The following is a 13107-nucleotide window of genomic DNA, read 5'->3' on the forward strand; positions in this document are numbered from 1 at the left end:
CAATTCCAGAGAAAGCAAGCTGCAGCTCAAGTTAGCACAGAAGGAGGTGGTCCCTTAAAGTTTTACCAATCCCCCAGGGAGCCGGTGGGTGGGGGAGAGTGTGTGCTCCAAGTTTGATAACCACTGGCCTCAGAGACTGGAAACAACTGCAGGGAGAAACTGCATGCTATGAACAACCAGGGACCGTAACTGACAAGAGCACTCCTATCCCTCTGGGACTGATGAGTACAAACTCCATCTATGATGTGTCCTGAAAACCACCAGAACCAATACATCAGCAGTCAAGCTAAAGGTACCACTGACCACATGCGATACTTAGGATCCATCCTTCTCCCAAGCCACTCCTATCTTCTCAGCAGAAAGTATAAAGAGAGTGTGTATTGCCACCTGCCTTTCAGAGTTAAAGATTTGGCTTTCTAAGTATCTAGAAAAGTCACAAGCAATTAAATAATCACCAATAATCTGTGTGCAACTCCTTATTACCATGTAGAACAGAGTTACTCCAGAACATTAAAAAGGTGGTTTTTGTTTTTGTTTTTGGTAAGATCTGAACTGCCTCCAGGGTCAACAATATCTTCTTTTGCAACTTCTGCTGATTATATGTAACTTATACTGATAAAGGATGCATTTATTCTCCCCCAGGATGATATGACCCAGCCTACCCAATAGCTTCACCTCGCTACATAGTAACAACATGGTGCTTATGACCAGTTGCAACTTACTGGTAACTACCCCATTTAGAATATTACATTGTATCTGATAAGATTCAAGAGATCACACTCCTTGCATATGACCGGCTCATCATCCCATCAGAAATCGCTATAGCAGCACCAGAATTTTCATTTTCAAGATACATGAGCTTTTGTCAAACGGTGACATCTCCTCTGTAATATGAATTTTCAATATGATATAAAAAATGATGGATATATTACACATTTCACAGAGCACAGAGAACAGAAACCTGTCAATGAATTTAAAATTTGTGACAATCTATTTGAAATTCTACACTAAAAGATCTGTACACTTTTACAAACCATATAAATGTAAAACAGATACCAATGTTTTTACTGACAAGGAATAAAATATTCCTCCCTAAGAAAGTTTAGCAGTTGCCTTAGTATTTTAATTAACGTATTTTCATTCATTTTTCAGCTGTAAAAATACTTCAAACAGCCTTCAGAGTGCCAATGACCAAAACTTTACATCCATGTAATAAACTTCAAAACAAAGCCACCGATTTTCCCCACTGTTTCAATCTGTGCACATCTTCAAACACATAAATGCAAATATCTTACTGTAAAGTGCAAGTCACTTTTTTTTTAAAAAAAAGTCACTTTTTAAAAGAAACTCAATAATAAAACACCATTTCTATTCTAAAGGTCAAATCAAGTGATTTCAATTTCTTCAGTTAAACCTGGCTTCTCTGGCAATCCAGATCCCATTTTACAAAATGACTTAACAGACGCCTTGCTTCCAGACTAAGATATTAAACAAGAAGCACAAATAGAAATGAAAACTGTACAACTAATGCTGGAGTTAAATTGAGCATAAGCAGGACGTTTTGTTTTCACGTAGTAAGACCTCACGGAACCCATTATGAACCCCTGGGGGAGGCACAATTCAGATACTATTAGATAAGCAGTTTAAAAATGTTGAGTTCGCTTCTAAACTGTGGCATGCGGGCTTTGAATTCGGACCCTCAACATGCTGGTGCGTTTGAACCCTTTCCTGTGCAGTAAGCTAAATCATCCGCACGTGACGCAGAACTGGAGTTCAAGGCTGTCCCACGTCAGTCAGCCTCCGAGCACCCAGTTCCTCACCGCGATGGCTTTCCAGGATACAGCTAATGAACACAGCCCAAAGTTAATAGGACTAGCGCTGCCAACAGCAGAAGAGCCTGGCTAACCTACAGACCTCATCCGAAATGGGTGGTATGTCGGCGGCTGTTTCTCCCCCACCGCCTCTTGTAAGACAGCGAACTGCAGCGGACAGGGTGCCGGCCGAGGGGCGGGCGAAGGGCTCGGGCCGGCCGGGGACAGCTCCTTTCACGGAGACCCCTCCTCGCCGTGCCAGAGGTCATCTGGAACCGGCAGCTCGCCGCTTCCTATTGCAGTGATCACCCCTGTGTTCCAAACCGAGGCCCACGGGGCGAGGGAAACAAAGCCAAGCCGCACAGCTGTGGGCACGGAAAGTTTTGCTCCACCGACCGCTCGGTCCCACCTGGGGGTCGGGCTCGGGGCAGGCGGGCGCTGCGGGAGGCCGGGGTTGCCCGGGAGGGGGGCGCCCTGCAGCTGGCGCGGCTGCACCTGACGCTGGTGGGGGGGTGGGGGTCGGGGGTCCGCGGGGGCGAGCCCCGCACCGCCGCCCAGACTCCGCGGGGGCACAGAGCGACGCCCGTCCAGCGGCTCCAGCTCGGCGCGCTGGGTCGGACTCGGGCAGCCTCTCCAGGAGCGGGTGCCTGGGGCTCCCCCCCTTGCAAGGCTTTCCTTTTGCAGGGTGGGCTTCGAGGCGCTCCCCTGCCCCTCCTCCGCCCCGGGTGGGTCTAGCGGGCACCCCGCGCGCCGCAGTCCTGGCCCGGCGGCTCGCGGGGGGCGGCAGGGGACACCGCGCACCCGCGCTCGCGAAGTTCGCCGCGCTGCACCCCGAAGCGGCGCGCGACCTCCGCAGCCCGCCCCCGGGGCGGCGCCCGTCTCCCCGGAGCCCACTCCCGGCCCCGGCCCGCGCCTACCTTGAGCCAGCGCCCGCAGCAAGTGCAGCTGGAGCAGCAGCAGCGCCCACCGCCCGCGGCCCGGGCTGAACTTTGCCGCCCGCCGCCCGGCGGTGCCTGGCGCCGCGCGGGGTCCCGGGCGCTCGCGGCCGAGGCGGGGGCCCGGCCAGGACCCCGCGCGCTCCGGGGGCGGCGGGCCGCCGGCGGTCACCGAGGGCCGGGCACCCCGGACCATGCCGAGGAGCTGCCCCCCGGAGCGCCACGCCGCACCGGACGGCCGGGACGGCCCCGGGTGGACGCGGCGCCCAGCGCCGAGGGGCGGCGTCCCGGGTGCCCGCGAGAGGGGCGCGGCGGGGGTCGAGCGAGGCGGAGGAGAAGTTGTCAGCGGGGGCAGCGCTCGTCGCGACGCCCGGAGCTTTCCGGGGCGACCGCCGCCGCCGCCAGGCCGGAACGCGGGGCTCCGCCGCGCTGTCCGAGAGGGGCCAGCCGGGCGCTGAGGCACCGCCGCCGCCGCCGCCCCCACCCGGCGCTGAGGAGAAAGTGCGCCCGCCCGCGCGCCGGCTCTCGCCCTCCGCCGCCGCCGCCGCCGCTCCCCATTCACAGCCCGGCCGCACGCGCCGCCCGCGCCCGCCGCCCGCCGCTGATTGGCCGAGGGAGGCGGCTCCGCTCCCGGGGCCCGCCCCCACGGCCCTCGCTTGTTTTCAAACTCGACGCGCCCGCCCGCCTGCAATTTCGCGCCGGCAGCGGCGCTGGACTCGGGCGACTTCCCGCGCCGGCTGCGCCCCCTAGGGACCCGCGGCGGGGACTGCAGGCGGCGCGTCTACGGCACGCGCTCCCCACGGCCGGGCGCGCGGGCAGGGCGGCGCCGCCCGTCCGAGCCCCGTGGCGGAGCGGGCGCCCAGGTGCGGCACGTGCAGGTGTGGCGGGCCTCGCAGACCTGCGGGAGCGGCGGGCGGGTGGGTTCGCCGCTGCGAGCGCCCTGGGAGCCGCCCTGCTCCCCGCCCGGGGCTCTGCGCTTGGGGCGCAGTGGAAGGGGGCGTGGGGGTTCCGCGCCAAGTTGCCGTAATTGCAAACGAGAAACGGGCGCCATCGGTTTCCTAAACGCTAGGGACAAAAGGCACCGTTTGGTTCAAAGCCGCCGCCTGCTCAGAGGAGTGGACATGGCTTCGTAGAGGCGTCCAAGGTCATGTTTGTCCTGGGGGCCGGCAGCACAGGCCGCCTCCGCCGCTCCCGGGTCTGGAGTAAGGGTCCGTCATGGGAGGGGTTTCTCAGCGCCCGCCAGGGCGGGCCGGCCGCCCGGCGAGCATGTGGTAAGCATTAGCCGAGTTTATGGGGTGAAGTAAGCGCTCCGGAGCGGAGAGGCCCGCGCGTGGCGGGAGGAGGGCTGGAAGGTGACACCCAGCCTGCTGCTGCTGGGAGTCAGCCGGGAGGAGCCCGGGGGCACGTGATGGTGACCGGGTGAGATCACCCAGTGGGGAAGGGCCAGGGGCCCGGGTGTGCGCCCCGAGAGACAGCCGCGTCTGGTGGGGTCCGCATCTGGACCCCGGGCGGGAGAGTGGGGAGCAGCAGGCCAAGGAGTCGGAGCCTGCAGAGCACCTGTGGGTGCTGGCCAGCATGGGGCAACCGAGACCCGGGGCAGCTGCCACGTGGAGGAGGCAGACGTGGGACCAGGTGGGACCCCCTCGACCTGCCCCTTGCCCCCTTCCGACGCCGTGCTAGAAGGGACACACACACACACACACCAAAAAAAGGCAGGCACAGATGGATGCTCTGTTCTCTGACAACATCGTGGAGCTTCGAAACGGGCTGTGTCTTCCCGCCTTGCTGTCCTCAGATGAGACGGGGGCACGGGTGGGCTGTCGTTTGTTTGTCGGTATTGCCGGCAGCCCTGAGCTACTCAGTGGGCTCTCTGTGGGCCAGCCCTGAGCAGTGGCGCCGTCTCACTGCCTGTGTGTGAGAGGTGCTGGCAGGAGAAACCTCAGCCTTAACCAAGTGGCATGACCTGCCCAAGGTCAGCAGGTCCCCTCCCCCCGCTGCCCAGTCTCCATTGCTCTGAGCACCTCTGCTTTGCTGTGAGACTGAGGTTTGGGCTACACCCCTGGAGCAGATCGGGGCTTTGAGGTCTTCCTACTTGTGACCTTGGGACAGTTGTTGACTCCATTGCTGCCCAGAGTGAAGGACACTCCCTATCTCCCGGGATTGTTGCAGGAAAGTGAGCTAACACACTCCATAAATGCTGCTTTTCCATCCCCTCCCTCGTGCCGGTGTGGCCTTGCTAGAGCCACTGGTTGTGTTCGGTCAGCAGCCCTATGTCCATGAGTGTGCTTTCGAATCGGAGCTGGAGCCCGTATCCCCAGCCGTACAGTGCCGGCATGAGCAGGGCTCGGGCCACTTCTTGGCTTCAGGACCCTGCAGAAGTGCCCGGAGCCTCGTTTGCTGTGATGTATTCTGCAGTTAGCCAAAAGCTTTGTGGAAACTTGCTTGGAGATTGGAAAGCCCAGGCGGTGCAGGGGTGGTTGTAAGAGATGGATGACGTCACTGCTCCTAGAGAAAGTCCAGGGACCCCTCTGGGAAATTCTTATTCCAAATCTTCCCGCGGAGCAAGGCTCTATTATCATCTCCGTTCTGCAGTTGAAGAAGTCGAGCCAAGAAAGTTTAATAGATGCAAAACAACTGTGTTAGAGCCAGGACCAGAATCCACCTCTCCTGAGCCCCTGTCCTCAGACTGTGTTGCTGCTTCCAGATTCATTAGGTCATTATAGGGGGAGGGGCAGCTTAAATGACAGCTGTTCCTTCTTAAAAAAAAAAAAAAAACCTGCTTCTGTCCAAAAGGCCAATTAATCTCTAACTCAATTTTTTTAAAAAAGATTTATTGGACATGCAGAAGGACAGAGAGAGAGCAAGCACCTGCATCCATTGGGTCACTCTCCCAGTGGCTACAATAGCCAGGGCTGGGCCAGGCTAAAGCCAAGAGCCAGGAACTCCATCCAGGCAGCAGGGACCCAAGAACCTGGTTCGTTTTCTGCGGCTGTCTCTGCATCGGCAGGGAGCTGGACTGTGGGCAGAGCAGCAGGGAATCAAACCAGCAGTCAGATAGGGGAGGCGAGCATCGAAAGTGGCAGCTTAACCCTCTGCACCTCCATACTGGCCCCTCAACTTAATTCTACCCAGCCCAACAAGAAGACCCGAGAAGAGGACGTGTTATGCTTGCACGTTGGCCTTGGAAAGTCTTTAGTGGGATGTTCTACAAGGCTAGGAGGCACAGGGATGTTACTCCAGGAAAGCGGACATATTTTTCTTTTCGAAAGAAAAAAAAAAAAAAAAAGACCTGTGGCTGTCCACAGCAAGCAGTTAGGATTCTCTCTGCTTTAAAAAGAGAGAGGAGAGAGTTTTCAAAACTTATGATAATTTCCGGGGAATCAGAGTGGTCCCTGAGCCCACGGGTGCTGGCCTGACAATCAGCCTCACCTGGGAGCCCGTGAGCAAGGCAGCCTGGACCTCCCGCATCATACCTGCATTTAGCAAGTCTCCAGGTGATTCCTGTGTAAGTCCAGTCTCCTGGGAATGTAATGTGAGGACTGGAACCCTCGCTCGTGTTCTCCTCCTCTCTGCACTCATTTCTCTTTGGCTTCCTTCTGTGTTCTCTCCTCCCTCTTATGGGCCAGGAGATAAAAAGGAAACTTCCAAAAATGATAGGATTTTAATTTTATTTTTCGATTTTAAAAGGAAAGCTTGCAACTTCCTAGAACATCAACAGTTCAGCTGTATATATATTACAGATCAGAGGCATCTTTGTGTCCGTGTGGAAAAAACAACTAGAGAAAGCAGTACTATTTTGCCATATAGGTAGCTTTTATACATCAATGGGAAAAACACAAGCAAGGCCCATGGAATGACAAACAGAGTACAGGAACAGGCACATCTCAGAGAAATACAAAGGAAAATAAACATTTGAAGAGACACAAAGAAATGGATCCCAAACATGAAAAGACCCAAGCAATAGGGCCAATAAAAAATGTGAACAGACAATGGCCAGAGCTGCAGAGGGTTTGTGGAGATGCACTCATGTATTCTTGGTGAATATATAAATTAAACAGCCATGCTGGAGTTGCTAAATTTTAAATAGGTATTGTCTTTGATTCTCACAAAGGCATAAAGACAGTACAGTACATAGAGCAGATTTAATGAGTATTAAAAGAATAGTTAGAAACATTGATAAATATTTGCTCTATGGAGGTATTTTTTTATAAAATCAACAAGTTAAACAGGTAAGTATTGTCTTATAAAAGAGCATGTCTATAATGTGGAATAATCCTTTTTTTTTTCTTAGAGCATAGATGTCAAATTCAAAACAGGATTTCCTTCAGGGGACATAGAATTACATGCTTTTCTTTTGCTTTTTAAATTTCCAAGTTTGTTTTTTATAATGAAGATAAACTAATAAAGCTTATTTTTAAAAAGCAGATGTTGAGCAGAAAGAAGTCCTTTCTTACCTATACCTCATTAAGAAACATCCCCAATGGGTTCTCAGTGCTTCTGAGAAAAATAATCCCCAACCCTCAGAGGCCAAGTTACAACAAGAACTTGTCCACCAGGGATGCTGTGCCCTTCCGTGTGCCAATCACGCCCCACCACTGCACATGCAGGGCAAGCCTGAGAGCGGTCCCTGGGCCCTGTCCCCCGAGAACTCTCCCGACTGGAGGCCTCAGCCCTTCACTCAGATCCCTGCCAACTGCTAAGCCCAGCCTCAGCCTCACCTTTGTTCCGTTGCCTGGCAACCCATTAATGAGCCTCCAGGTGCTGCCTTTGAGCCCTAATGGGGCATGTGCTCTGGTTACCTTAGAGCCCAACTAGTTTCCTGAAAATATTTTCAGAAGCTAAAATCTCATAAAATACCGTTAAGGAAGCTATGGAGAAGAGAGGTACAGAACTTTACGGAACCTCCGGTTTTCTTTGAAAGTATCCCTCACCCTCAGGCACCTTGATGTTGCAGGAAGCGGGGGTTCGTAACCCCTGACAAGCAGCCGCAGGTGCCTCCCCCGGGCGGCATGAATCAGGAAGTCAGGTGGGAGCCCAGCCTGCGGTTTCACAAGGCCCCCAGGTGATTCTGTGGCAAGTTCAAAAGCCATTGGCAGGTAGTCATCCCTCCCATCCCTGCTTTTCAGCCAGTGAACACTCAATTAGCACCAGCCCCAGTGCTAGGCAATAGAGAAACAGCAATTGTGTGATAAGCAAAGGCTCCAAAGGGAATACTGCATAAGGGAGGTAGTATTCCAGAAGTAACATCTAAACGGAGACACAAGGGTGGACAGAGGCTGTTCCAGGCGGAGGGAACAGCACGTGCAAAGCCAAGTTTGAAACTCAGCTTGAGAACAGTGGAGAACCAAGAGGGTTTTCAATACAGGGATTGTGCAATGAAAAATGCTTTCAGACATAATCATTCAGGCCATGCCATGGATCGAGATGGGGCAAGACTGGAAGCCAGGAGACCTGCTAGGAGACCATGGGAGCAATTTAAACAGGAAATAACAGCGGCTGGGACGGGGGAGAGGCGACAGGCTAAGGAGCTCTGAGCTAAGGGGGCATCCAGGCTGGCAGCCTGTTTTCTGGCTTGGGAGGTTGGGGGAATGTCCATCTGGTTTCCAAAGAGAGGGAACACAGGTGGAGATGCAGAGTTGGTGGGAGGTTTGGATTTGAACTTCCTAACCGTGATGCACCGCTGGGGCATCACTTGCAGATAAGACGTCACCTACGGATGTTTAGTGGATGCCGAATGGCAGAAACAGAGGAAATGACTTCAAGGCATCTGCAGCCAGTGTCAGGACGTCAGGGCTAAGTGACCTCTAGATTTCACAATGAGGATATCCTCACAGGCCCTGTGACAGCCCTGGTAGAGAAATTAGTGACAAGGAGAGAGGATGTTTCCAAGCAGTTGAGCACGAAGGTGCTGCAGAAGACGATAAAGTGGTGACGGAACTGAGACGAGGTTGTTTCCTGCTGACAGGAACCAGGGGGTGAGTAACAGCTCAGGAGGCCGGCCTCTGGGCATGTCTCGTGCATTTCTGCATGGGCTTTAGCCTCGGTCAGGGAGGACAGCGTGCAGCTCAGGAGTGGCCAGGGAAGGAGGGAGGGAGAGAGAGAGAGAGGAGACCTCAACTGAGGGGAGACTTGGCATCCTTTAGGGCAGAGCAAAATGCAGATGGCTTGAGATGTTTGGAGAAAGAGAGAGACTTTAACAAGGGATTCAGCAGACATCTCTCCACCTGACTTTCACATAAGCCTTTAATCTTCACAACAGTCCCCATGTGGTAAAGCACATGTTTTTCCATTTGACTGAGGCGAGGCTCAGATGATTTAAATGATTTGCCCAGGCTGCCTGGCCAGTGAGTGGCGGGCTGGGGTTTGAACCTGCGTCCCCTGATGCAAAGCGTTGCTTCTGCTTTAGGGGTAGGTGAGACAAAGATTGTCCAAGCTGCGTCACGAAAACTTAGTAGAGGGGATCTTAAAGAGCATCTTGTTTTAAAGAGGAAGTTTGATGTAAAATAAAACAAAACTGCCTTCAATTCCTTTGGGAACAGGCCGTGGACATAGGGATGCCCACGGCTGGAGAGGAGGGCTGGGGTTGACCTCAGCACACTGTTCCTGCTATTGTTATGGGTGAAAAGGTAGCAGAGAAAGATGATCTCGGTCCTTTGTCTCACATGAAAGAGTTGTCTCACGTGGAAGAGCCATCAGAAGTGTGTTTGTGGGGTGGGCAACTTGTTTCTACAGTAACCTGGGGGCTCAGAAGAGTGGAATCCCCACTCCCTTGCTATTCTCATGATAGGATTGGAAGCTCCTAAGGAGTGGGCAGGCTCTTTGGTTTTTGGTAAAGGCAGCTTTTGGGGGAAAACATGCAGCAGGATTTAGCACCTTGATCCTGCTGAAGGCAACTTTTGAGGGAAGCAAGCATTGTGTACCCTCTTAGAGGGACTCTGCTTTCGCATTTTCCACAGGGACCAACGTGCTTGTTAACCCATCTGACTCCGCACTGTCACCTGTGTGAGAACCTGGTGCTTCTGTGCCATCGCTCCAGGTCATTTCCTCTGGCGAAGCACTCATCACTTAGACTGCACTGTGAGTCACATGCCAATGCCACCCCAGTGCCCCAGAGAGCATGTAGGATGCTGTTCAGAACAGTTGTTGCAAGTATAGATGGAAACGTGTGCGGTCTTCGTTACCCAGTGGAATAACATTGATTAACCCAGAATCCCATCCAAAACGTGACATAAAACATCATCTTACTATGCTCACAGGTTCCAGGAATCAGAAATTCAACCAGAACACAGCTAGGAAAGGGTTGAAGGCTGAACTCACCTGGAACTTCTTCACTCACGTGTCAGGTAGCTGGGCTGGGATGGCTTCAGACGGGGCTCAGCGGGGACTGTTAACCAGAGTGCGTTTATGTGGCTTCTCCGAGTGGCTTGAGCTTCCATACAACATGATGAGGAACGAGGAATTCCCTGAGGACTTGGAGAACCACTCGGAGGAAGGGACACCTGCAGAGCCCCGGATCCCTGCATTGGAGGCTGATGAGTCCAGATTACAAACCAAAGCCCGCCTCATACACCAGTACTTCCATTAGGTCAGGGCTACGGGCTGAACTGTGTCCCCCCAAAACTCACATGTTGAAGTCCTAAGTCTCGATATACAATTGCATTTGGAGATGGGGCCTTTATAAAGATGATCACATCCAAATAATGCCACTGGGTTGGGTCCTCACGCAATCTGTGTTCTTATCAGAAGAGATCAGAACACAGATGACCCAGAGAGATGACCATGTAAGGACACAGGGAGAAGACGCCATCCCCAAGTCCAGGAAAGAGGCGTCAGTGGAGACCAGCCCTGCTCACCCTCCAGATTGCTGAGAAAGTCCACGGCCAATGTTTATGTCACCCAGTCTGTGGTGTTTAGTCATGGCAGGCCTAGCAGACTAGCGGCCGGGAGCCCGCTAATCACACAGGCCCAATCCCAGCTACTGCCAGGGTGAAGGGTGCAGCACCTGCCAGTCTCACTGAGTGACATCCCCGTGCCTCTGGCTTTCCAGGGTTGTGTGGCTGTTTACTTTATAGCAATTAACCACCTATTTTCTGTCTAATAGTTCATGTTCCACTCACCTCTGGGGCTTAGGATCCTTGGAGAGAAATTTAGGGTTTTTCTACTTTTTCTCTTCTATGTCGTATTCAGTTAGGAAGTGATGCTGACAGCTGATCCATGCCATTGCTTTTGGAAATTTCTGATTGAAGTAGGATGGCAGGACCACATCAGGACTGTGGAGAGTGATTTGTTGATCGATCGATCGATCTATATACACATACTTATGTATACATATGTGAATGAAAAGTCTCAAGAAAGTACATTTCAAATATATTTTAGTGGTAAAAGTATATCCTTAAAATAACTGAAAAATAACTGAGAATGTGAAAGTTCTGAGTATAGGAACGGTTGTCTCCGAGTGGCAGTAATGGGAAAATACTAGAAGCAAGCTAAGTATGTAAGATTAGGAATGATTACGCTTCACAGTTTATGTGTATCATGGAAGAATACTACACTATCATTAACTTTGTGTTTTTAAAGGATTCTTAGTTGCATGGGAAAATGGTCAAGAGAGTGTTAAAGTAGGGGGATGTGTTTATGCCCCTTTCTCTTACAAAACATGGAGTACGTGGGCATACATTGGAAGGAGGGATGGGTCAAAGGAGAGATGAAAACAATTATGTGAAAAAAAAGGCCCGCGCCACGGCTCACTAGGCTAATCTTCCACCTAGCGGCACCGGCACACCGGGTTCTAGTCCCAGTCGGAGTGCCGGATTCTGTCCTGGTTACCCCCCTTCCAGTCCAGCTCTCTGCTGTGGCCCGGGAGTGCAGTGGAGGATGGCCCAAGTGCTTGGGCCCTGCACCCCATGGGAGACCAGGAGAAGCACCTGGCTCCTGCCTTCGGATCAGCGCAGTGCACCGGCCGCGGTGGCCATTGGAGGGTGAACCAGCGACAAAAGGAAGACCTTTCTCTCTGTCTCTCTCTCTCACTGTCTCTCTGCCTGTCAAAAAAATTATGTGTCTCTCAAGACTCTTTTTTAAGGAGCAAAGAAATAAAAAGTGACTAAAAGGAAACACTAATATTAATGGTAGTTGTTGCTGTACAGAATTGTAGGTGAATTCTTTCTTTAAAATTTTTCTGCACTTCTAAGAATTCAAAGATGAATGCATTTCACATTGTCAAAAATAAAAAGTAAACTATAAAAAGTAACATCTTAACATGTGGGTGGCACTAGCAGCCGTCTTCCCCCAGGTGCGGGTGACACACCTTGCCCGTCTCCTGCAGAGTGACATTTGGGATTTTCAGGAATGCCGCATCTCCCTACCCTTCCTTACCTTTCTCTTTCTTCTACTACTTCTCCTCTAAGATGACATTACAGCTGAGGCAGCCCCTGGCCCAGCTGGCTTTGCATGCTGCTGACAGTGGCACCAAAGAACATTTGGTGGGAGGAGAAGGCATCACAAACTTTAGGAGCTATTAGGGGCTTCCAGAACCATTGAGTTCAACATAGCTGTTGATCCCGCTGTCAGCTAGAAAAGCAAGGCACGGGCAGCACAACACATCCCAGTTTGCCATAATAAGCCATTATGGGTCTTTCAACCATGAAGTTGTCTGATTCATTTCTGAAGCAATTTGTATTTTCAGGTCTGTGCCATTTCCATAAATCTGCTGCCCACTGCATGAAGCACAGGATGGGGGGATAGGGTTTAACAGCAGCACGTGTGAGCAGAGCCTGCGGGCGGCTGCCTGGCTGCCTGTGAGCTCTGTGGGGTTAGCAATGGGTGATGGAGAGCCCCAGCTAACCTCAGGCAATGCTGTGTGCAGACGTGGGCTTTGCTGGCCAGTGCTGGGCAGGTGTTCAGTTGCTGGAGCAATGCGTCCAGTTTGTTATGAGGCAGCTGAAGAGGCATTGACCACAGCTCAAGCGAGTCTCAAGTGGAGTGGATGGCAGAACAAAGGGTATGTGGACTGAAACGGGGAAGACCTGAAGTCACTCGGGGGACCTTTGTAAAATACCCAGCTGTGTGGATGCTACCAGGCTTCATTGCAGCACCACACCAGGGCCCTATCCAGTGGCCATCTGCAGTTCAGTGTCATGGAGAACTTTCTAGCAATTGAAGGAGTGTCTGATAAGCAGCTCTGAAAGGCAGTGAAACTGGCGCCATGGCTTAGGCAGGTGCCATGGCTCACTAGGCTAATCATCTGCCTTGTGGCACCGGCACACCGGGTTCTAGTCCCCGTCGGGGTGCCGGATTCTGTCCTGGTTGCCTCTCTTCCAGGCCAGCTCTCTGCTGTGGCCCGGGAGTGCAGTGGAGGATGGCCC

The 13107-nt window shown here is 52.7% G+C and overlaps 2 long non-coding RNA genes across 3 annotated transcripts in view; one reads left to right on the plus strand and one right to left on the minus strand.

The window, feature by feature from the left end:
* Nucleotides 1-2168, minus strand: part of LOC138848296 (uncharacterized) — a 61211-nt gene extending 59043 nt beyond the window's left edge. Inside the window, exon 1 of the long non-coding RNA XR_016218308.1 lies at nucleotides 1915-2168. This is a non-coding gene — a long non-coding RNA (uncharacterized LOC138848296). The remainder of the gene's footprint in view (nucleotides 1-1914) is intronic.
* A 6559-nt stretch (nucleotides 2169-8727) lies between these two features.
* Nucleotides 8728-11062, plus strand: LOC149123177 (uncharacterized). 2 transcript variants are annotated; one of them, XR_016218583.1, is made up of 4 exons: nucleotides 8728-9154; nucleotides 9703-9823; nucleotides 10003-10089; nucleotides 10167-11062. It is a non-coding gene; the product is annotated as an uncharacterized LOC149123177 (long non-coding RNA). The 2 variants fall into 2 exon arrangements; XR_016218582.1 differs by having other exon boundaries at nucleotides 10003-11062.
* Nucleotides 11063-13107: the final 2045 nt, after the last annotated feature.

This window comes from Oryctolagus cuniculus, chromosome 12 (assembly GCF_051225735.1).
Source record: "Oryctolagus cuniculus isolate XC-2025 breed Fujian yellow rabbit chromosome 12, ASM5122573v1, whole genome shotgun sequence".
Classification (NCBI taxonomy): Eukaryota; Metazoa; Chordata; class Mammalia; order Lagomorpha; family Leporidae; genus Oryctolagus; species Oryctolagus cuniculus.